Here is a 26,055-nt window from a genome sequence, read left to right on the forward strand (position 1 = left end):
ATCTCCCCGCATCCCCTGGACTTTTCCACGTGTACCTTCGCCCTTTATTATGATTGAACCACGTCTTTGTGATGAATAATTTGTTTCTCCTACAAAATTCTGCTGCTTTCTCTCCCCTGTCGTTCCGTTTTCCTAGACCAAAATCTCCTATTTCGTTTCCATCCCTGCCTTCCCCGACTGAGGCGTTCCAGTGCCCAATTACAACCAGATTTTTCTTACCCGGTGTGTCTCTAATTATTTCCTCGAGCTGTTCATACTCCTCATCTACTTCTTCCTCCCTATGATTGCTAGTGGGCATGTAAACTTGGACCACCACAAAGTTGGTGGGCCGCGCCTCAATTTTTACCACCAGAATCCTATCGCTTACCTGGTCTATTCCTACCACACGCTTACCCATCTTCCCGTTTAGTACTAAAGCTACCCCCCGCTGGCTTTCTTCCCCTCCACTATATATAACCCTATACCCATCACTCCAATAGTCCCCCCCAACCCTCCACCTCACCTCGCATAATCTTAAGATGTCTATTAGGGTGGTGCGAAAAAACTCAAGTTCCAAATTTCGTGTCGTAATAGTGCGGAAAAGTTGCGATACGTTAGTACAAGAAAAACAAAAAAAGAATTATTAAAATCGGACGTCATCTTCCGATCCCGCAAAGCACCTGAAAAAATGACAAAAATGAAAAAAAAATAGTTTTTTTTTCGTTGTAAAAAAATTAAATTAAATTAATACCTTTTAACGCTGTAGCAAAAAATGATTACAAATAGCATAGGTTATTATTTATATATGCATATTTATGGCTTTTAACTGTTATTACCGATCGCACAAGATCATTAAAAATGTATAAATTTTGCAATGTAGCTGGTTTTTCAGAGTTGTGTCATAATAACTTAAGGTAATATTTTAATCTAAAATATATGTTTGATTATGCAGCTCTTCCTTTGTTTATAAATGATATAATAATATTGAAACAACCCAGAACTCACCGCGGAGAGGTGGCTGCACTCTAAGTTCTACCCGCACCCTCCCATCCAACCAATGAGGGTTACTGCTTCTACAATATTTAAATTTTTTGTCCTTCTTTTAAATTTTAACTTTTGAAAAATACTTTGTACTGCGATTTAGTGGTAAGGTCTGGCATAATGGACCTTGATTTGAATTAGCCCTAATAAATCCATCTCTGGATCGATAGCCATAAAGCTTAAGGGATGCCTCCGTTACCAATTTCACACACGGCTCCATTGATTGCGTGTGATACGGGAAGTTATAATATCCCAATCTTGTTTATCGCCAGATTCAATGAAGGAAGCTATTTCTTCATTAGTAATTATTCTCATAAGAAGAGGTGGAGTAGATAGTTTGACTACATTCCAGTCAATCAAATCTATATGGTCAGTTATTTCGAAGTTCATGGTAGGAGTAATGAAGTTTACGATAGGTTTGTCTTTTGGTTAAGTCTGTCTGGCTTTAAATACTCTTTTTAGCCCTAGCTCTCTAATGTGCCTTCTGTAATCAAAAACCATCGCCATCAATACATTATCTTCGTGATCAAGGTTAGAGTTCCGTTCAATAACAGAGAAAACTACTTTCTTTTAATATCCAGGTACGTATCGAGAGGTTTCCTTTGCTCTGTTCACACGAGCCATCTACCATGTGAAAATGGGCCAGTATCCCGGTTTGCTAAGTCATTTGGAAAGTCGCCACTTGTGATTGCTTGACTAATGTCAATAAGGTATCTTTGGTTCTTGCTCAAAATTTATCCATCAACTTGTAGAATGTCACATTCAATAGTTTGGAAATGCAGTTTGGAAGCTTTCCATAACCATTCGTATTTGTCCAATTGGCCCACTAAATGTTTTTTGGCCACTTGTTTCACCATCTAAATACTGAAAAATATGACAAAAGTAATTCAATGAGAAGAAATCACCCAACTACCCACTGCAGCGGGTGTCATTGGTGTTTTACGAGCTTTCTAATAGTCCAACCTTTCCATCTAATGTTGATGTTCGTGCCATCACAGCAAACTAACTCTAAGAACTCTAATGATACTCCTTGACCAGAGAGATAAGATAGTATGGAGACCACTATATCTTTAGCAAACCCGGAGCTTGGAGAAACATAGCTCAAATACACAAAAGCCGGTTCTTTTATTAGAGAATGGTGTTCCTCTATAACTGTCCGACAGTACTCCTTCGATTCAATCATTTCTATTACTATGGTATTGTCTACCCTTCCGTCAAAGTATAACCGTGTAGCTCACCTAAATCAAGAGGGATTTGCTGTAAATCGCTTATAATATTTTTCTTTTCCCTTTTAATTCTACATCGGTCAATGAACTTAGAAGTATATTCTTCAGTTATAACACCAATGTCTACAAGTACACTTGATGCTATAGCAGCAGCTGTACGGTGAGACACCCCGTATTGAACAATGAAAAGCTGTACTTTGGAATTTTACCCTCATTTGCCAGGGTGATTTATATTTTTTTGGATGTACTAGGCATGTAATCTTCCTAATCAACAAATTTCTCCTTGATTGTTGAACTTTGCGTTGCGTCATTTAAAACCTCAACATCTTCACTTTCGGTTTCAATAGGGTTAACATGCTGCCTTTTTAAAGAGCAATTTTGCCTTTCAATTCTATTGGTCAGTTTTATTGTCATTTTTGATCTAAAGAGCTAATTAAAACTTCTCAAAAATTATCCTCAAGTAATTATTACAAAACTCTGAAAAATAGGCGAAATTGCAAAATTTATACATTTTTAATGATCTTGTGCGATCGGTAATAACAGTTAAAAGCCATAAATATGCATATATAAATAATAACTTATGCTATTTGTAATCATTTTTTGCTACAGCGTTAAAAGGTATTAATTTAATTAATTTTTTTTACAACGAAAAAAAACCTATTTTTTTCATTTTTGTCATTTTTTCAGGTGCTTTGCGGGATCGGAAGATGACGTCCGATTTTAATAATTCTTTTTTTGTTTTTCTTGTACTAACGTATCGCAACTTTTCCGCACTATTACGACACGAAATTTGGAACTTGAGGTTTTTCGCACCACCCTAATGTCTATCCTCCCTTTATCCATTTCCCTTTTGATATTTTCTAATTTCCCCGCCCTCATCATAGTCCTCACATTCCACATCCCTACATTTACAGCCGACTTCTTCTTCTCCATCTTCTTGCTCTTCTTTTCATCTTTCTTCATTGCTGATGCTGCTGCTGATGGTGATGATGATAAGTCTCTGCAAGGATTTCGCATGTTGGCGACCCCGAGGACCTTGCCGACTTTGCTGCCGTGCCCGACACCCGCCCTTTGCGGACGGGTCCCGGGCGATGAGATTCCGAGGCTCATTTGGTTGTACTCCATGTGTTCAGGGAAGAGATAGTTGGTAGGGTTTCCCACTTCCATTCCAACAGTGTTTTTCACGTGACACCATCACGTGGACTACCTTTCGTCTGGCTCCTACCCTTCGACTTATCTGGCATGGGTGGCCTTACCGGGAATAATTTAAAATTAATCCCGCCAGTGCAGCTCTAGGGGTCATAGGAACGCGCTAGCCTTTCCACCGCGACAAGGTTGTAGCCCAAGGGAAAGGACAAGAAACAATAGTTTCTTTCAAATATTACTCCAGTAATTATTGCCAGTAATTATATAATTCAATGCAAGGCAAAAAATATGTACCAGCACAAATGAAAATTAGCTATCTCTGGTGATGTCTCATGAGTAACAATGAAACCTGATGATGGCAATTATTGATGAAGAACACTAGATTTGTTTATACTATTCACGTGTTGAAACCCGAGGAGGGTTATTTTATTTTATCTATCTACAATGAAGCTAACTTGGTAGGTATGCACTTATTTTCAAAGAAATTTTTACAACTTCTACGATGAACGCGATCAAAATAACTCCTTTTTTCGGAACCAGTAGCTGAAAAGAGTTGAGTTCGCGAAAGTCCTACAGTTCAAGAACTTAATTCCTATAAATTTTCTAGTTATGAGACAGTTTTAGGTCTCACGAGAGAAACTATCATCTCCAAATAATGAAATTTTTGATTTTGCGAATGCCGTTCTTCCTTTTTTTCTCTCCTCTTCCTTCCGATCACCGGTATAAATTCAGACGTGCGCGCGCCCCGAATCATTGGGAAAACAAACGAAAAGCGGATTAGAGGCAGTTGTTAAGTGCAGGAGGCCTGCCCTTAGCGCAAAAATGCAATTATTCCTTTAAGCGTCACAAATATCTTGACTTTTCTGAGCGAGAAGTTGGGCGGGGGGTGCTGTGTGCCACTCCCCACGAGATACTGTGCAGGTACTCGTTGAGCTCGCAAGCCAGCCGAGCGAACGTAAGGTTGACTTGCGGAGAGCCTTCCCGCGCGAGAGACGAAGGGAAATGAGGTCCACCACTGGCGTCTCCTTCCGGGAAACTTGTCCTTTTCTCTTCTTCTTTCTTCCATCTCCGCATTTCCCCCATATAATAACCGCTACCTGTAGTACTTTCCGGTGCGCCGAACAAATTAAATTGTCTTCCTTGATGTCGGGAATCTCGACGTCTTACGTTACCGAACCCTGCACCCCACTTTAAGTCGCACAGTGACCACCTCCTTCAGGCGCAATAATCGGTGCAATTTTAGCTATTGTTGGAGAATGTAAGCTTCAAAACATAATTTGACGCTCTACGTCATTCTTATGTCACGTTTTTCAGTTTTATAAAAAGTACAATATCTAATTCTCCTGACCTTCAATATGAAATTTTGTCTCTGGTTTGACTGAAGTAAATTATTCACGCACAGTTATTACCTACATACACAATTTTATCTAACCGTCACCTAAAAGAGCAGCCCGCGCCATTTTGTTAATAAATGACTGCCTTCGATACCTTGTAATTTTAAAAGTGAACGAATCTTTCCGACTACAAAGATGGAGATCTTTAGAATCCTTTTTCGAGTACTTTTTTCCTGTTGATATGCGTGAGTAAAAAAATTAAGCCGAAGAGAATGCGAGGGCCAAATTAATTTTATTTCATATCGCTCTCACTCATATTAATCAAATATCAATTGAATGTATCACTGTTACCTGTTTCTAATGTTAATTCAACGGTTTTATTTTCGATTTGGTCTTTCTTTAAAAAACAGATCCTGGAGAATATTTTAGTTCCATTAAACATTGTTATTTCAGCGTATTAGCAACAGCCATCAGATTAAAACATAACTCCAGCGCAACCTCTGCAACAGATAATAGACAAGCACATGCCTGCAATGGGATACCAATATTACTTTGTTGCACTACAAAAAATAGTTATCAACCTGCAGTGATGATACAGTCATTCAGTTAGACCCGAGATCGCAATTCATTGAGATAACGCTGTGAATGGGTGGGAAGTACGTATAAGTTATGAGGAAAAAATTATTCCTCAATAATTAAACATTTCCTCATAGGTAAGTTTTCAATTCATAAAATGCAAGACTTGCTGGCCACTTTTCATGAGTTAGTGACGTCATTAAATTTTGGACCATTAAGTCGTTCAGAGAGACGCAATGAGTAAAGAATCGCTTGTTGGAGTGTTAATGCCACTTGAGACGCGGAGGAGAGAGGCTGAGGATCAGCCGAGAAGTGGTGATGCGCTCGGCAAGAGTCAGTGACGTCATGAACTTTGCCAACAGTGGTCGACATTTTACCGCGAATAACTCAAGAAGTGGGACGGATCTAAAAACGGAAAAATAAGGGTCTATTTATTTCTGAAACTCTATCGCATTCATCAGTGTTATAAAATGGTGAACGAGTCCATTGTTAAAATTGCGCCTTTATCAAAACGTAATTAGATCCTCTAATTCAGGGGTAAATAAAAAATTTAGTGTTGAATAAACAATATCACTTAATTTTTGGTGAAATATCTGAGAGGAAATTACGTGAAAATAATTAACATGGCACTAATGGAATTCCTTTTTAATTGTATTTCATGAGTCTCGCATTTCAATTGGATGCGCTTGTGATGTAATTCCCGATAGTAAAATTGGAATATTGCATGGCTTTCAGGCTAAAATCAACTAAAACGTGTTACACTCGTGACACAAGATTCTAATTGAGTTTTCATTATTAATTGCAAGTTAATAATTGATTTCGGTCAGATTGCCATGCCATTATTAGAGTCATGATATAACCCCATCAATATGAAACTTACTTTGCATCCTTTAAAGGGTGACTACTCGAATTAGATGTTTTTCTGAGTTATGGGATATAACTTTTCATCATAAGCATACGGAGAATTATACATTTTAAGATATCATGGTTAAAAATATTGGAGCTCACCAAAAATGGTGACATCAGTATTTGACGTTAAAAAATCCCGTCCGCATGTGCAGCTTATCGTATAACATCAGTTTCGTTTACGAAAAAGCCACCGATTCTATCGGACACCATTACAGTGGCATTAAGCAAGAAGAGTTACATTAGGTGTTTGGTTCAAAAGTCAAAGCGGTTCAAAGTCAAGTGATTTTTTAATCACCACGAATTTGGGAAATAGTTTCCTTTTCCTTTGAAGCAAAGTGATGGTCGACAAATATTTAAATTGCCATCTTTCTTTAAAAAGCTAGGCTGACAAAATGACAATGGCAAACCGAGCGTAAATATTAGACCTAATTAAAATGAGTTCAATTTATTTTCTTAATTCGTAGGCAGTTTTTGTAGCTTAAAGTGCTATGATATGATGTGAATAACATTTTATCATTTTAAATCGAATATAATACATTCGAAATAATTTACATTTGATTATTACGGAGGTTTCAGCGGTGATCAAATTGATGATTATTTTCCTGGTTTATTCGGCGTTGATTCATTTTCGGCGGACGAAAAAAAAATGAGTCGATACGGAATAAATCCGGAAACTAATAATCGATTTACATTTGATGTTTGAAAGTTACCAAGATTTAGTCCATTCCTTTGCAATATTCAGTAAATAAAGACTCCGCGCAAGTAATTATGTCTAAAAGCTGTCAGACATGGCTTGATAGTAATAATATTACTAGATATTTTTTGGAACCTTGGAATTGTTCGAATAATTGATGATATCTAAAATTATTTCTCTAAATTTTTCCTATTGCATTCACTGCATTTACAAAAAAATGGCTTCATTGCATGGAAAAACTTCTTTCAACCGATGAAAATATGTATTTATTTTAAATTATTATCCTAGATTTGATGATATTTTGGGTATTGATGATACACTCAATTTAAGAGAAGAAAATTTAATTTTAGAAACGAACTTCAACCTGCACTACTAACTTTAACACGCTCTCTCTAATTATGCACATTTAATTTTACTTCAAATTCTTTTAACGTGCGGCATTACATCTTCCATACTTATCATTCCCTCTTTTTCTTTCCATTTTATAAATAATTGATATTTTTCTCCCCGATTAGGGGTATTTAGATAGCCTCAGAAGAGGTCAGTTTATCTCTAAATGAAAATACTTAAGCCTTATAAGTAAATTTTCACTATCATTATTATTAAGGTATTCAACCGGTTCAATTATATTTGCTAATTAGCAAATTGCGAGCTGTTCTTTCTCCCATCTTGGAACTTCCTCCTCAGTTCACAATAAGGCCAACTCCCTTTCAATTCATTTATAAAACCTATTATCTTTTTCCTTCTAACCTGCATGCCAAGAATTCTTCCTTGTAGCACTGCTTTTAACTCCCTGTCCACTTCACCGTATCCATCAGTCTTCACGCCGCCATCTGAACGCCCTTTGTATCTTTTCATTACCATCCCTCACCGTCCACATATCCGCTCTATAAACTGCTTCACTCTAGATCAGCCCAGTGCAACTCCCGAACCCTGGCAATGCCAAGCGATGTCGTCCTTAATGTCGCCCGGCGATGGTTTCAAACATAGATAGCAGCACCAAAGCTCGCTCGTGTGCTCCTATTCATTTACCTTGTTAGGACTTAGCGGAAAAGGCTCTCAATATGAATTTATATCTTTTAAATACTGACTTATGCGCTGAAACTTATTTTCACATTTAAAAATCTTTATTCTATGAAATAAATGCGTGGAGAGCCATGAAATCAGCCCCAGAATATGACATTCTCTACCTCATTGCATTCCGTCCGCTAGGCTTCAAACAGTACAATCAACGGCGTCAATCAAGCACAAACTTTACATAATGGGTTTATAGCTAATACTTATCGCAACAGCTTATCAGTGGAATTCAACTTCCTGAGTTATAAGCACGTAATTCCGATTTAAGGAGATATATCATGCTATGAGACAGTCCCAGACTAGATGTGATAGTATTTTATCAGCGTATGTTATAAAAGAGGTTCTAAACAACAAATTTAATTCCTTTAAATATCGAATCAACCCCTGAATAGCATTTTTAACGCACTTTCCTGCGATAGAAATGTGAAAAAACCTAAGTGTAGGCCCCCGAACTTCGCATTTAGTGTATCATTAAATATCATCTGCTAGGATTTCATTAGGTCAATCAACAATGTAAAATAGTAAACTGTACAAACTGCAGGGATAAACAGTTAATACTTATCTCAACAATTTATCAGTGAAATTCAGCGTCTAAGTGGTGAACAGGTAACTCCGTTTCATAGCATATGTGATGCTACGAAAGTGAATGCTAGACTGGAAATAATTGCACGTCATAGTTGTTTTACTAATCGAGGCGGAAGGAACAGGATAAAATGATAAGACCCTATCTAATATAATAGCTTAAAGTGCCCTATTTCAACAGGAATAGCGGGTTCCAAATTAAACATTTCCACTGTGTTGTGGTCGAAAATTTTGAGACTGAAAATCATAAGCGATAGATATGGAAATGTCAACGAAGTCAGTTCTACTGCTAGGAATTCGTCCTTTCCCTCGAAAGAGTCAAAAAACTTCATCGAGAAAAATTTCCTTACACATCGCAATTGGTATCTCAAGGAAATTGATCGTTCTTAAGTAGCTTCTATAATCGAAAGTTTGCTGAAAAAAGATCACTGCCGTACATTCACCATAGAACTCCCTAGATGTTTCGGGCGAGCTACAGTGCTGCCATCTATGTGCATAATTTCTCTTCAGCGACAATAGCGACGACAGATGAAGCTTTAAGTGCCCAATCCTGATTATTTTAAGTCCGTGCTCCAGATAAGAAATCAATGGTCTTTTTCTCCTGACTATTTCGTAACTGTCCTCCCGTCAGCTTCTCCTTTGCCATCAAAATTGTCTTCCTTATTTCTTACCGATGCGTCCGTATTTCTCCAGTACTCTGTCCTGTTAGTAGAACTGCTTCTTCTGCTTACGTTTATGGCAAGCTGCTATTTTTATTGTCACATCCCCTATTCGCGATGCTTTACAATACCGTAAAAATTTGGTCAATTTTTCATTTATCCTCATATTTTAAGAAGCTCTCATCCGTCGTGACTATAAGGAATATGCGCAGAGTATGAGGTCATCTATTTGCGCCACCCCAAAAAAATTCTGCTCTTTTGTGAATCGCCGACGTTATCATTCTCAAATTCCGGACACAGTTTGTCATGGAAACAATAATGGCGAGGGCTCCAATAGACCGAATGTTTCTGCTAAATTCTCTTCAGATTTTTTAAACCCTGCTCCATTCTCCCTTCTATTCGAGACTATTTCGTCCTCACATCTAGCTGTACACACTGTCTATCCCGCATTGAGACTAATCCACAGAAAGTATTTCACTTCCATTCAAAAATACCATTGCACCAGGTCCTGATGGCTTGCCTGATCCTTTCTACATGACTGCGCCTCCTCCCTCGCGATTCCTCCCGTTGAATCGCTTCCTCACACTCGGCGACTTTCCGCACCAATTGAAAATGGCCAACATTATTTCACTCCATAAAACTGGTCTAAATGTGGAGTTGCAAACTATCACCCGGTTTCATTACATCCAACCGTATCATAACATATTGCACTACTTACTTTACGCACCCCAACCCATCGAACAATCAAAATGATTTCTTTCCTAATCGTTCTTATCTTACTAACCTAGCTGTCTTCCATCACTATGCTGTCAAATCAATATCAAAATAATATTTAAGCATAAAAACAACATTTAAAAAACACGTTTTGTTAAAAAGAAGAAAATAACTGCCTATGGCCCCTTAACTTATTGAAAAGTTCAAGTATGATTGACGAGAAAGTATGGTATGTTTTAGAAGAATATTTCAGATATGGAAAGTGGAAACCGTGGTGCGCATGTTAGTCTTCTAAAAAATAATAGCCTGAGAGTGTTAAGCTGATCAAAATATTCTAATTACACTGTTCATCTTGACAACCTGCTTTGACCTGATATCCTGAGATTGTTGCTAACACATCGTATTATTGGTGGTATGGTATTTGGTGGAGGCGACCGACAGCTGAGGTCATTTGCGCCATTAGGAAAGGATAGGTAAGGAAGGGTGGAGAGAAACCTGGCGTCGGCATTACCCTGCTCTTAACGAAAGACGCCAAGGGGACCACGGCTTAACGTCCCATCCGACGGACGGAGTGTTGCGCTTGAAATGTCCTCCACACAACACTAAAGCAGGGATCGGGCAGTCTCTGAAAATTCTCTGCCGCTGCCGGGATTTGAACCCGGGCCCACCGGGGGGGAAGCCAACAAGTCTAGCATCCACATCAACCCGATCCCCCATCGTATTATTATGATGTTCCTTACTTTCTCTTCGCTTTCTTTCACTTCACTATATTTTTTGCAGTTCAACTATTTTACCTATTTATTTCTGGACTCATTTCATTCCCATTATTTAAAATGGACAAGATATCTTATGAAATTATGCCTCAGTAGTAATTATAGCCGTCAATAGTTTCCTAATACATTCTAATCAAACTATTTATGCTACCAACCCTCCTTGTTTAATGTCTTGGTATCGATGGTTTAACACACCATATTATTATGCAGTCCCTCACTTTCTCTTGTGTTTAAAATCTCTTCATTTTTAAATCCAATTTTGTTAACTTCGTGCTTCAATTTGAAATAGTTTTGTAGCAAACGCTTGTTTATTCAATTGTTGATTGGAACATAGAGACGAAAGAAGTCATGTGTGAAGTCGACAATTACACGTAGCAATGAGCAATTTTCAGAGCAAGACATAAAAGGAATCGCATGGCTTCTATTGAAGACAAACTACAGAAAATATACAGTTACTTTACGCTTTTTTAACCAATACTTTATTGCAGCTACTGTGATTGCAGCGCCTCCATTGGATCTAAGCGGCCTGTTTTAGAACTCCACATTTAATATCCATTTCTAAATATTACTTGAGGCACTCTTTAAATCGTGGTTTAAGTGTAAGAACATTACATTGTCATCCAGTTCTGAGCTATCCAGAAAATTTCAGTGCTCTAGTTAATCAGGATATGGTCGAAATTAGAGTTGCAAATTTTTTTTCCCGGAAAGGACAAACAAGAAAGCGAGTATAATAAAACGTGGTAAAATTCTCAACTCGACGCCTTATATCTTGATTTCTTCAGAGCCTTCGACTCTCTTGACCTCCTCTTTCACAAACTTGGTCAACGGTTGCACGTCCGCGGCAGTTTTCTTGATCTCATCAAATCCTTTCTTACCAATGGAATTCAATAGGTTGTACTTTCTGGCACCTCCTTTGACTGATCCCCGCTAACATCTGGTGTTCCTCAAGGTAGTGTCCCGGGGCCATATCTATTTAGCCTCCTCATTGATGACCTGCCCATGCTTTTGCCTCCACCCCCATCTCATACTTAATTTTATGGGGATAACTGTAAAATATTCAAGAAAATTCACACTACTTCGGGCTGCAAAGACCTTCAGAATTCCTTTTATATGGCTGCGAAACTGTGCAATACTTAGGAGCTTAACTTAAATTCCAGGAAATGGAATTCCATTTCTATTTCTCATAAAAAGATACTCCCAATTACATTTCAATATTCCGTTCACTCCGACCGTCTGCAACGCGTTTCGGCTGTGAAGGATTTAGATGTCTCAGCTGACAGGAAACTTAACTTCTCGGATCACATTCATTAAATTAAGTACAAAGCTATTGGTCTCTTCTGCCGCTATATGAAAATAACCGATTCTCAGTCTTTTAAATCATACTTCACAGCATTTTTTCTTTCAGTCGCCGGATGTTGTTCTCCCATATTGCCATCGCAGCTCCCTCTAATCTGACTTTTTATGAAAAATGAATGGCAAATTTCGTGTTTTCTTTTCATAAACTTACGAAGGAATGGCAGAATGGCGAAAATTATTATTTTCGTCGTAACCTCTCTTTCCTTCCCATCGCTTCGAATTATTTCGATGAATTGAGATGTCGGATCTGAGTGAACGAACCAATCATGCTATTTATTAATTATTATTTGAATGTGTGACATTGATTTACGGTCAAACATGGAACTTCAAGGTTTATTCATCAGTTTTTACGCGAGGTAATCACACGCTCAAATATGCCTTACGAGAGTCATCCATCAGCTACCTGTGCCGATATTTTTACAGTAAAATCAGCCCTCTCTGTAAATCAAACATCATGACCGCGATTACACATGCACCACCATCTCCAGGAATACCTCGTGGATTCGCTCCCAGATGATGAAAATCAGGTGAGCATCGAGAAAAGGAATGCCTCGAAACAAAACGAGGGAAGATGCAAGTCTCGGAGGAACTGTAATCTCCCCCCGGCTTCTGCTCAAGCTACGAGAAACGCCACATTTTTCTGCTTTCAGACCATCTGAAAGGAGAATGGCGGGGAGCGGAGGGGAAGGAGTCCCACGCGAAATGTGTCGAACCGTTCATTCATCGCTCGGAACAAAAGCGAATCGCAACAACAAACGCTGGTGATCTCAATGCCGCTCAGCATTGCCGTTAATGACGGCGAAGACTGGAGGATCAGTCCAGCAGAGGTTTGGCATCTTCCCTTGTGAGAATACTGCCTCACTCTCACCACCAAGCGCTCCAAAGATTGGTTCGACGCAGCTCTCCGCTCAATTAATGTATCGGCTAGTCTTTGTTGATTAATGTATCGGCGACACTTACATAAATCTTCTGTTTAATTTTCATGAGACCACCGTGTCTTATCGAGGGATACGGAGAATTAAGTCATTCCGCCTTTTTCCCTAGGTACGTATAATTCTTCGAACTATAAAAGTTTTCAGATTTCTCACCTACTTCCACATTACACGCTAGATCTAAACATTTGATCTTCATCATTCTCCGTTAGCGCTAAATTTCGAAACCTTGATTTTTCTGCTGGCTTCGTCGTCCATGCCTCGTTGGCATAAAGAAGCATGCTCGAAGTAATGAATTGCTTCCTCACTTCAACGGTTACATTCCCAGCTGCGGATATTTACTTCGTCTGTGTTGTGCTTACTTACATGTAAATACTTCCTTCACTTACAAATAATTGTGTGTAAACACTTGTGCTTTATCTTTTGTTTGAGCTCATGAAAGTTTCTTTAGATCTGCCCATGCACGATATTCTCTCCACAAGTAAAATTTTTTATATCTATTCACCTTTTTCCTTGATTGGTGTAGGATTCCGGGTTTAACAGACGCGTTCGATAACTTAAGGAGACAACCTTTTTGCGGCCAAATTGATTTTGAAAGGGCAAAGACTTTGAATGCACAAAAGAGAGCCGCTTCTATACAAGGAAAATCTGAGAAACCATGAAAACTTCCGCGGGTGCAATTAGAAATGTGAGGAAGAGTGTAAGCCAATCAACGATCAGAGGAAGAATGGCCAGCACCAAATTCTCCAGCAAAATTAGAGTGCTGGCTTTGCAATAGTCGTCCTAAAGATGAAAGCAGGTTGGCTGTCGAAACTTTTGTCACAAGAATCCAGCAAGAGTGGCTGAAGCATTCAACACTTATCATGAGTATCGCCGCAGATATAAAGGCAAGAATATTGCCTTTACCTCTACATGGAGAAAATAAAACTAAATATTTTACCAATCGTCCGTTAGAACACTCGAATTCATTCTCTCTCGGAATCCCCTAAGTCTGTGGTTAGGAGGAATAACGTCTTTGAAACTTTGATGCAAATACCATCATATCTAGTGTTCAGTGGCAAAATATTAGGAATCGGAGAGTTGAGCGGAGAACTGCGTCAAGCCAATCCAAAAATCGTTGACTTATGATGATGAAAACTTGTATAATTGTATGACGAAAAAAAAACTCGCAGATACACAGGACATAAAAAGATTAAAAAAAACACTCACCATACTAAATTTGCTGTGGTATACATATACCTCGTCGAGGAACATTTCAAAGTATGATATTTGATTTTCAAATTGATTAGGCAATACTATATGAGTAGGAAGGAAACCAAGAAGAAGGAAGGATATGACAAGAGAAGAAAGGGAACCGTACTGGATAAAATTCGATAAATAAAGCAGCCACTGGTGTCATAAGCAATTACGTGAGGAATGCTATGAAAGATTAGATAAACGAAAAAGTTTTCTGCGGAGGACCTCGAGATAAGTATTAAGAACAGATTAATAAAGACACAATTAAAATGAACATTACGAAACTGAAGCAAGCAGTAGAAAAAAGGGATGAATTGGAGGGCTGCGTCAATCGAAGGATTCTACTATTATGAATGGAGAGTGTTGCTAGGAGTGTTCGGAATTTTTGCCCTTCTGTGAATGTATTTCCTCCCTCTTTACTCTTTATCTTGTCGTTCTTCGGATGGCTTCGATTGAAATTTGGGATCGTGCACGGAGGATGGGGTGTCGGGGCTTCGCGCACGCATGCCATTGGCACGGCCGTCGCACGAATTTCACTGGGAGGGAGAGGATCAATATATGCACGCGGAGCGAAGGGGAGCCCGGTGATGATGCGAACGAAAGCCGCAGGGGATGCCGGGAAGACTCCGGGAGTAGAGCTTGGCAAAAAAGAAGAGGCACGGGCCATACTTAGAGTTTTTTGATGAGAGGGTTTGCGTGCGTGCGGTCGTGACCAACATCCTCCTCATATTCATCCCTTTCCTTACTAGACGTGGTGGCTAGAATGATGGCTTGTTATCCAGAGGGCCCGGGTTCAAATCCTGACGTTGGCGGATATTTTTGCTCCACCTCTGTTTGTGAAAAGCACTTCAAGAGCAGCACTCCGCTCGTCGGATGGGACGTTGACACGATGTCCCTTTGGCGCCTTATGTTGAGAGAAGGTAAATGCTGACGACAGGTGTCTCTCCACCCTTCCTTGCCTTTGGTGCAAATGGCTCAGGCTGTCGGTCACCACCCCCGAATACCGTACGTTAGTTCAACTTACTGCCATAGAGTGATAAGAGAAAAATCCTTCGCACTGTAGATGGAAAAACGTAATCCTCCATTCATTCAATGGCATGGGGATTCCTCGCATCCCCTTGGAATACTTTTACCAAGTCCCTTCTTAACTTCAGATGAACATTAACCTCTTGGTTTTCCTCCATCGAATTTCGTTTTTTCTCTTCATTAAACCCTACGTGTCCTCATAGGCTGACTGCGATCACCCAGTCTAATGTTATTTCCTCCTCTCTTGCGCCCTGCCTCTACTCCCTGCGTCCTCCTCATCTTTCCTTTTTTTTTAAACATTTAAATAAAATAAAATAAATTATTTACTTTTATAAAATCATCAAGTGTGTCGCTATAAAATTGTACAAGCATACAGAAAACAAGGTTTGCATTAAGAATCACAAGAAGGAGGAAATTATTGAGCTAAATCAGTACAATAAAACAGAATTTATGGAAGTTCTCAGAAGTAAGGCTTTAAATGATAATGAACGTCAAATTATTATTGTACAATCATTATTTAACGGAATATTTTATCGCCTACAGAATATAAAGAAATATTTGACTCATAAATTATTAAAATATTTAAAGTAAATAAAGCATAAGATAGAATGTTTTAAACGATTGCAAAAATTGTTCCGAACCAATATTAATGCTCTTGGCACTATTTTAAGGTTAGCCTGTAGATAAGTTGAAGTAGAGGTTACATCAATCCATTCGAAATCTCCCATGCGGTCGTTCACCCGAACCCCATAACACAATTCATCATTCAAGAATTGGACTTTGGATGGTGGGGAAAGATAATTCACTACGGAAATAAATTTTTCTCGTTCAGCCATTACTTCATATTTTTTTAAATAAAAATCGAAAGTTGATGCCCACATTTCATAAGTTCTTAAGACGTAAATGGAGTTCAGCTTCTCAAACTTGTAGGGAAAGGATCGTTCATTTTAGAAAAGAATAGCTCACAAGAGTGTAAAAACCAGTGTGCTTACAAGAACCTGTAACTGTTTTACACCTAGCAATTTCAGAGGACACATAATGTTAATACTTGCGCAGAGGTCCGCATTGGTAGGTGACGAGGTTGGTAGGAATTGACACCCCATCCTACCGACCCACTAGAGTATAGAGAGTTTATATCTGAATACTTTGAATTTGGATTGGCTTCTGTGTACGTTATTATTATTTTGTATGCTTTGTATTTAAATTCTGTTCGCTGGATATGTTGGAAGGAGAGAATTTTGGAATAGTTTTTTTACTCTATGCACTGAAGTTTGAATCTGGATCTCAGTGGACTACGTTCTTTTAATATGATCTTTAAAGATAGCTATCGCATTCTGTCTGCAAGCGGTTCTGAGGCAGGAGTACTTAAATCGCAGGCTTTCGACAGGTAAATCGCGAGCGAATGTATCCAAATCTGTGTATCATATCAGTGTCGCCGGCGGAAAGGAGAGGTTTTCATGCATCCAGCTCTATACTATTGATATTAATTAATGCATACTCTCTTTTGCATCTTGCAAGAATCCGGAAAGAGAGAGAGCATCGCTTCATTTCTTCTCTTCCTTCCGTCTCGTATTGCTTTTTTTATTCTTCGACATGTCGTGGACGCTTAAACAAAAAATGCAAATCGGTGAGGAAAACAATAGTCTGGGGGGGAAAAGCTGAAAATGTCGAGAGCTGGAAACTGGAAAGGGGGGTATTGAGCATTAATTAAATGCGTCTGTGCCGTGGAAATAGTGGTGAGGTGAGGCAATGCAAAAAAGCAAAGAGACAATGTTGCCCACACTACGAGGAGAGTGCTTCTCTTCTCATAAACACAACCCGTCACTCCGGAAACAAATTCGAAAAAATGTAAACGAACAGAATCACCGTCGGTGGTATGTCTACACTCCGGTCATAACTGGCGCGCCCTGGATGCGCAGGAGTCCACCGAGTGGAGGGGAAGGCGGCTGTGGAGGAGGGGAGCTTCGGAGGGAAGGCGGAGCGCTTCGGACCTACGATTAGTCATAGAAAATATACCTACATTGAATGGAGTCAAGTCCCCCGCCAGAATGGATGCACCCACGCGTTGCGGTTCTTCTCCAAGAGAGACTCTCCCGAGCCCAGATAGGACGTCCGCGAAGGGGTCTCCAAGGGGTGTACGTTAGGAACACGCCATGGTGATGGCAATAATGATATAAACACTTTATGTCACAATTCCAGACTCAAATCACAGATGGCGGCGTTGAAGGCGCTGACGTAAATTGCCAATATGGCCGAAGCATCGAGTATACATAGTGTTGTGATGTTGACATTGCTGTAATAAGATGAATCGTCGACCCACTACAAAAAATGAAGTAGAAAATGTAAAGAAAGATTTTTTCTGTTTTGATGAGGCATTTCGATGCCTGGGAGTGACGTCAAATAGCAATCAAGATTCTGAAAGAATATTATGAATGAAAATTATGGCTTAAATAGCCGCTACCAGCACACGGCGATAGCTAAAAGGGTTTCTTGTAACTGTAAATGCGTGACTCTGATGAAATAGCACTATTCATATCAGAGTACAAAAGAGAAATTGCAATATCTTGGTTACCTTAAACTCCTTAGATCTGTATTCTGTAATTGCATGATTTATCTGTATTCTGGAATTGCATGATTTTGAATATGGAGAAGAAATTTTTAAATTAAAGTCAAATACCGGTCAATGAAAGAAAAAAATGCACGATGCCGTAGGATAACTGAAAACCGCTCACCAAAACTCGGTTATCTACGTTAGCATTATTAGTCAGTTATTCACCGAGAATGTTAATTGATAAATTGTTATCACAGGCTTGCATTTCCCCATGAAAATACTCATATCTTGAATAAGTTTAGTGAGAATTTATGATAAAAATAGCTTCCTTCATCTGCATGCTCCAGAAAATTATCCAATCATTTCATGCCTTAGTATTCTTATTAGGATTGTCCTCATAACATATGTACCTACCACTGCTTCTTATGCTTGTGAGAGCTCTGATTGTGTTGCCACTATATATTATATTGAAAATCGAATCTATGAACGTTATAAAAAATTTTCGTTTTGATTTAATTTACATTTCAGATATACCTTGCCAAATACTGATTTTCTTCGAAAATTTTAAAATTCCGGCCTTCTTGATAGTAACGCTTTGCCTCCAGAAGATCATAACACTTCTTTTAATTGCGAATGATTTTTTCCAAGAAGATCGAGACGGAATATTTTAAACGTAAATCTATCCACATAAATTTGATCGGTCGATCATTTTGAATTCAAACTAGAGTATCATTCCCAGAATCTGATTCTATTTGATATAAAAGTTCGTGGCGAATATTTATCGTGTATTTTTCTAAACACTTTATCTTTTTGAGTCAACCACTACTTATTTTAAGTAGAGTAATTCAATCGTATAGAGCTAGAAGAGCCTCTATCCTTCAAGCAAATATATTTTATTTTTATTTTTTAACGTGAAATACCATACCGATCATGTGTCAATATAGTTAATATCGTTACATGTTATGCTATGGTAGTGTAATGAAATACACCAAAGACTGCTTCACTTAATCTCAAGATTAAGATAGATAATTAATATCATGGAAAAATGTTTCTTCGTGAATGCCATGCCTCGAGGAGCCGTGGCAATCTGGGCCCTGTTTCTTGAAAGCATATTTCTGGGCTGAGAGACTACTTTCCTCCATTATCGGAAAACTTTTTAAACGGGGCCGATTACCCTTGACGAACGTTCAAGACTGAAGGGAGGAAGTGAAGCGTGGAATCTAATGGGAGTAATTTAAAGTTAAGCGTGGATCAGCGGAGTACTAGTGGGGGAGAACAAGGTGAAATTAATCTTCAGCATGGCGGGGAGGAAAAGGGAGGTCGGGGGCGGGGGCGCGGAGGAGGAATGGCTCTTCCTTGGGAATGTACGGAGTGGGAGAGTAGGAAAATCTTAATCCTTGAGGAATGCTCGAGAAAGAAGAGGAGGAATTGAGGGAGTGTCTCGGCAAAGAGCTGAAAAGGTAATGGTCAAGGGAGAGTGAGAGAGAGAGAGGGCAGAAGACGGATAGGCAGCACACAGAGGGTTGATGTGATGACCACAGGAGGAAATAGTGTCTGGGTTTGGTAGGCTTAAAGATGAATGGCTGGAGATTAACCCGGTGAATCATGTTGACGAAACTCTCCCGGGCATTCATCCGGGTTATATTTGCCTCCATGCCGTCTTTTTGACAGCTATCTCTGCTGTCGTATTCAGGGACTGAGCGCCTTGATAATTACGGTTAGGCTTTTTGTAGCACAGATCGGTAGAAGAGACGCTGTTTTCCCCCACGTCCTCCTCATGCTGTTCATGATAGGTTGCGGCCTGACTGGAAACTAGTGTCACTCTTCATTCTCTTTTCCTCCGATCTGATTTCATTAATTTCTTTGCCCACAGTGCCCCGCAAGTGGGCCGCCAAAGAATTGTCGTCTTTATCCAAGGGACTTGTGGCCATAAAGAGGACTGTGCTCGCCCACAACCGAATTATCCGGTTCTCAGAAGAACTGCGTAGGTCAATTTTGGCCGAGCTCGTGCTTCTTTGGTCTTGCATTAGTATTTATTCCCGTTTCTCAACCACAAGTCTCTCCACTTTCACACGGGATGCCGAAAATTCCAGAGATCTTCATTCCCAGAGCGAAAGATGTCTGTTTTATAAAAAAGCCTACTCGAAATTATCAAGACCCCCGAGAACGGCAGCTTGTCGGAATGGAGGTAACTCCAACACGGCTGCAAGCCCGAGGGTGTTGTATCAACAGGCTTAAATATTCCCTTCACGCAAAAGGAAGAAAGAAAGATCCGGTGCAAGTCTCAGCCATTATCAACTCTTTGATCAATCTATCATATCGAAGTAAAACTATTAACATCTTATTATTAGGTATTTTAAGACATCAAAATACCATAAATTATGATTATGAGAGATTTTTTTGCATATCATTATTTTTCAAAAAAAATTATATTAGAAGAATTCAAATATGACTTATTTGAATTACTTCTCCAAACTTCTGAGTAAACGTTCATATAGGTAGTTAGCAATTAATTGCTATTAAATACATACATAGGAAGACTGGAAAGCAGTATTATTTAATGTATTGCAACTTTACCCATCGTAACTTTTTTTGTCTAAAAGAGACTTGCGACCTGCTGAGGTTACTGTTTTTCCGAAAATTTTCCCCGTTCAAAAGTTCCTTCATTTTTCGTGGCTTGGTTTTACACTTCAATGCCACGTTTTACCATTGGATTGGAAACAGTAATCAACTTTTCGTTTTAGTTTCAATGAGATAAGATACACAATAAAAGGGCCCACGTTAAGAAATTCCTTTCAAAGTTACCCAAATAGTTACAAGAAAGATAGAAAAACACCTCTCAACTTATCATTTTCATAAATAACACGAAACGGCAATCTACTATAATTTTACTTACTTTCATCGGGCACATTATTGCAAAGTTGAAATGTTCTGTTTGTTTCGACCTACCGTGTTTACAATTGAATTTGAAACACTTGCATAGCGTGTGTAGATGTGTATTAGGGTTAAGACTTTTTGTACAAAATTTGATTTCCTGTACCACAGAAGGATGAACTTTCGCCCAAAAATAACGTCCGAAGTCTTAGTTTTGTTCTATTTTTTAAAAAGGTCACCCCCAACATGAAATTACTAATTAGAATTTCAGCCCTATACAAGTTCTATCTAGAGTCTTGTCACACGTTCTTCAAAGATCTCAATCTGTATGATGGAACTCTATAGAGTAGTCTGGATGTTTGTAAGACTCTCTGAAGTCCTCTATGGCGGTATTGAATTTTATATTACTCAATAAAAATGTCCAGAAAGTTCTAGAACATTCTCCAATTTTAATTATATAACTGCATACGTTTGTGATATTCTAAATAATTCTTATTCTTAATTTCTTATTAATCTGTTCCAAGTCTCCAACTGCAATTGAAATCGTAATGTCTCATAAGGTAAGTGCAACTACTATTGAAGGGAACAAAAAGATCTGGGAGAATAATGCTACTCAGTATCAAGACTCAAATTGAAAAAAAGAAGAACTGCTCTGAAGAAAAGAAGAAGCTGGAAAAGAATAGCAGGATAGCACTGAAAATCCAAATTTTTGGCCGCTATCTAACCCTTGGAACATCTATCAGAGGAAGGAAGGAACGAGTGAAAGAGATTATGAAAGAAGTTACAAGTTTGTGGCGAAAGAAATTAAATTTCCTAACTTCATCAAAGCAAGTAGTACAATCAAAACCAGAACATGTGCTAAGATATATGATGGATGTGTAAAGCAAGGAAAATAATATTCTTTGAGTGAAGTATTTGACATAACAAAAGATAATGGTGAATGGCTGTGAGTGAGGTTAGGAAAGTTATATCATCCACGAATTGAGAGTAAAGGAAAAGTAGGTTATTCTACAGAAAGGTCAGCCAGTAATGAATCTATCTATCTATCCAGAAGAAGAAAAATACCTTTGGCCTATACTTCCTCAACAGCAATTGCAACAATAATGTCAGCTTGTGTATCAGAGACTAATAGTGAATATCAGGAGTTCGAAGAAGAAGACTCCACAAGCACATGTAAGGAGTACAGCAAAACCACAATTTTAAATTTATCAAGCAGCAAAGTATCAGCAATTTGTAAACAGCTATTTCAATATGGGATTAATGTGGATATGCCTTCACAATCGGTTACTTACAAATCCACTATTAAAAAAGGCGTTACAATAAGTGAAGAAACGAAGAAAATGCTACAATAAGAAAAAACTTTAATTAAAAAAAATAATGGAAATTAGAATCGAGACAAATGGAAAAATTTATGGAAATATGCAAAGATGATTGTTGCTAACACTACAAATGTGAATACTGGAAGAAAGAATGGCGTTGTCATAAGTTATTCAGAGTTTGCTGAAAAGAAACTAGGAAAGCCACAATCCATTGCCTGTCAGCACCATGTTCTTGATCGAGTTCTTCACTCAGTAATGGATAGTGAAATTGAAGGAAAAGAGACATCTCCCAACATTGAATATCCATTTATTCCGGAACTTGTCAATAATTATGAACAGCTAAAAATGAAATTCAACAATCGTAAAGGATAGATTACTGAATGAGCGGGATGACGTGTTGATATGAAATTTCTATTTTATTTAACTCAGGTTTTCAGTTATTTTTTAAGAAACTGGAAGATTTCTAAAGTAAAGTTTCAGAAAATACCTAATTTAAGTAATGTCAGGTGGAATTACCGAGCAATACTATTGTCTCTAGCTCTTTTGTCATTTATTCTTTTATCAAAAAAAAAGACCTCTCAAAACTTTTAGATTAATCCCCGACAGTTGGGCAGATCCAGTAGGGTAGCCATGAATTACGTTCGGGGGGTGGAATTTTTGAAAAACGGGGTTCTAAGTTCTACTTTAAACTACTTTTAACATTTTTATAATCGAAATAACTTCATTTGTGAAAGATATATTTTGTAAATTCATGATTTTTCAATATTTTGTTTGCCAACTGCCTCAATTTCCATCTTTTACGAAGATAAGTAATTGTGTTTTATATTTCGGTGGTGGGGGCTGGTCAGGACCCCCCGGACCACCCCCCTCGCTACGCCATTCAACAGATGTATGTTAATGCATAAATGTAATACAATTGCATCATTATTATCTAATTTAAAATCTACATTTTAAAAACTGGTAAAAAATGATTTTTTCACCGAATAAGTTACTATGGTAAAAGGTATGGTTTTTTGAGTTGGGGGTGACCTTTTTTAAAAAGGAAATTAAAATAATGCCTTTTTCTTAAGTTTTAAACAAAAGTTCATCAATTTATAGCACAGGAACATGGGGTTACAAAAAAGTCTTAACCCTAAAGTGTATATTCAAATAACAAAACAAATTTTTAAAATATGCTTTAACTTTGATGAAGTATCAAAAGGCATACTTTTATTACGCTCTAATTCTGTTTCAAATAAGAGTTCTTGTTCTCATCCACTTAGTTTGAAACAAATACGAATTCAATATTCCACGATTACAACCTCAGATTTATCACGAATTTAGGGACTTAGTAGTCATATCTGAAAGAAGAAAGACACGCATTTAATGCTAACCGTCTCAGCAGTCAGACTCAAAAAGGATGTTAGAAAAATTAAATGCACGATTTCTAGAATCTTAAGCTGATACATTTTGAGAATTTTAAATATAACATATCGTGAATATAAAAATTAAAGTATAAAAATTGTTGCAGAAGTCTAACAATTTGAATCAAGACGTCAAGGCAACTTCTGTGACAGTAGTAACCATCCCTATGCATATAAAAAGTTATGAAAATGATTCCTTATATCATATTGTTCGCTCGCACCCAAAGAGTCATTACTTTTGAGTGTATTCATTACAGCTCACCAATTGATTCGGTTTTCATCAGTCTGTAAATAAGGGCCCTTTTCCTCCTCGATTATTTTTCCCGACTATTGTGTCGTCCGCCACCCAGGGGAGCCGCAAGAGCCAGGCGAGTAAGGGGTGGGCGGGATGGCGGAGCGAAACAAATTGTCTGAGCAAAACCCAATCTCTTCGCTTTATTGAATCAAAATAATCAAAGCGGCAAACTTGTTTTCCGCGAGTGTCACACGCACCCACCCTCCCCGTTGATAGAAAATTATTAAGATCCCACCGCGACAAAGGGCGTACACTTTTTTCCCCTATAAACGCAGAATTGGAGGGGGCGAGGGAGGGTGGGTTAATGGGGGAGGAAGGGTTGCGGAGACTTAATTAAGGGAGAGGAGGTACCGCCAAGAGTGGCAAAGGTCGAGGCGAGGCAGGCGGGTGTGGGCCAAGGCCGAACTGCAGAGAGGGAGACGCTCTCGACAGAGGGAGGGAGGGAGGTGGACCAGAGCCAAAGGTATTGGGGGTGGGAAGAATGGTGGGGAGACAAGGGATGGAAAAAAAGATAATCAAGGAGGAAGGGAGTGAGGCAACTATAACGGGAGCCCACGAAGAAAGTGTTAATTAAGAAATTAAATTAACTTCAAAGAACATCCGCCTTGGATGACGAAAATCTCTGCAAAAATTTAAAATTGGGTAAAAATCAATATGTGCTTGAAAAAAAAGTTGGATCGGAAAAAAATGAAGAGTAAAGACAAGACATTGTATTATTAGTTACCGGGAAATAAAGAGAAAAAAGCGAAAAAATGAAAGCTTGGTTACGGAATGATTTTCTGCTGCACTTTTGCAATTGTAGTCTTTTTAAATGTTTACAAGAGCGTAAAAACGAATTGAGAATAATCAAAGTATATAGCATGTTTTATTTCTTTCCTGAAGCCAAACCACCCACCTAAATTATACAATACCCATATTGATAAAATTATACTTACTTCAATGCCTATAACGCTATCTGTAATTCGTATAATAATTTAATATTTCTCACAAAATCAAATAAAGGGAAATATAAATGCAATAAATAATACTGCAGGTGACAGGACTGTGTTGCAATGATGCATGTTTTGAGGCTGTAAAGACCAAGAAGTGCTAAATATTTGAGATATTTTGTGACAAATATATTAACTACGTAACTTATAAGCCGTAATAGCCATTTATTTGGAACCATTAGAATTAAAAAGCCGTCATTGAAGCATTGCAGCAAAAGGAGAATCAGTTGATGAAAATAACATGGGAGTATTTGCGATGCGCACTGGAGGAAAAAATAGAATCCAAATGCCATTCAATAAATTAATTGCTTATGGAGTATCCACACATAGGTATTTCTTTCTCCCTGCCGGTGTCTAATTGTAAGTACTGGCGTCGTTTGCATGCATAGAGATACTAATATTGAGAGGAGAACTTTTGGGAATTATATGTTTTATCTGATTATGGAAAACAGAAAAAGCCATTATTAGAATAATCACCGCATGAAAATTCTGTAAATTTGTTTCAGTCAAGTTCATTATTGAACTTCCTTTCTGATTTAAGGATTACTAAAACACGGTATTTCTCGTAGATTTGCAGACTCAAAATTCACTCAATTGAGCCAAAATTTTGAGATGGTGGTTATTAATTCCTCAAGTCCCATCACTAGAGGCGACACTTGAGCACTAATTATATGATAAAAAAATGTGTCTCTTTGTGAGCGGGAATGAGCATAATAAGCGAACGTCGCGACGCGTCGCTTCGATGTCCATGTCACTCTGACGGCCGTGAGCCAAGCCGTAATATTTCGTGCTTTGTTACGTCAATTACTCATGAAGAAGATGCTTATTTGAGCTAAGCATTAAATTTCAGATTGGCTGCTCACTTCTCGAGATACTCACTGCAAAAACTCGACCACCTCACCCCCTTTTTGAAGTAAAAAAAAACTGCTGAGCGAGTCTCCGTTTCTTCGCTGCTCGTTTCTCTGCTTCCCGCACCTCTCTCTTGAGTGCTTCGTAGTTGTTTGCACTTTTTTGTGATATTCCTCCGCAGGGATAAACCCTTCTCCCTGGACGAATTGTTTCACCGCTATTCAAATGGCGTCACCAACACATGAAAATTGGGGCAACTTTCGCCTTTTCTTTAACAAAATGAGAGAATGGAAAAAATGCCATTTTTTTAGGCGTAACCTATCTTTCCCTTCAATCTACTGAATATTTCCATTATAAATTGCGTTCCTTTGGTCGGAGTAAACAACTACATTGGAGAGAGATGGTTCTAAGTGGCACTGAGAAGAGTAGACGGAAAAATGATTTTCCTGAATATGGAAAATAGGATTTAAAACTGCCATCTGCGCGTCGAACGCGGAATTCGTAGGGAACATGGA

Source organism: Ischnura elegans, chromosome 5, assembly GCF_921293095.1.
Source record: "Ischnura elegans chromosome 5, ioIscEleg1.1, whole genome shotgun sequence".
Classification (NCBI taxonomy): domain Eukaryota; kingdom Metazoa; phylum Arthropoda; class Insecta; order Odonata; family Coenagrionidae; genus Ischnura; species Ischnura elegans.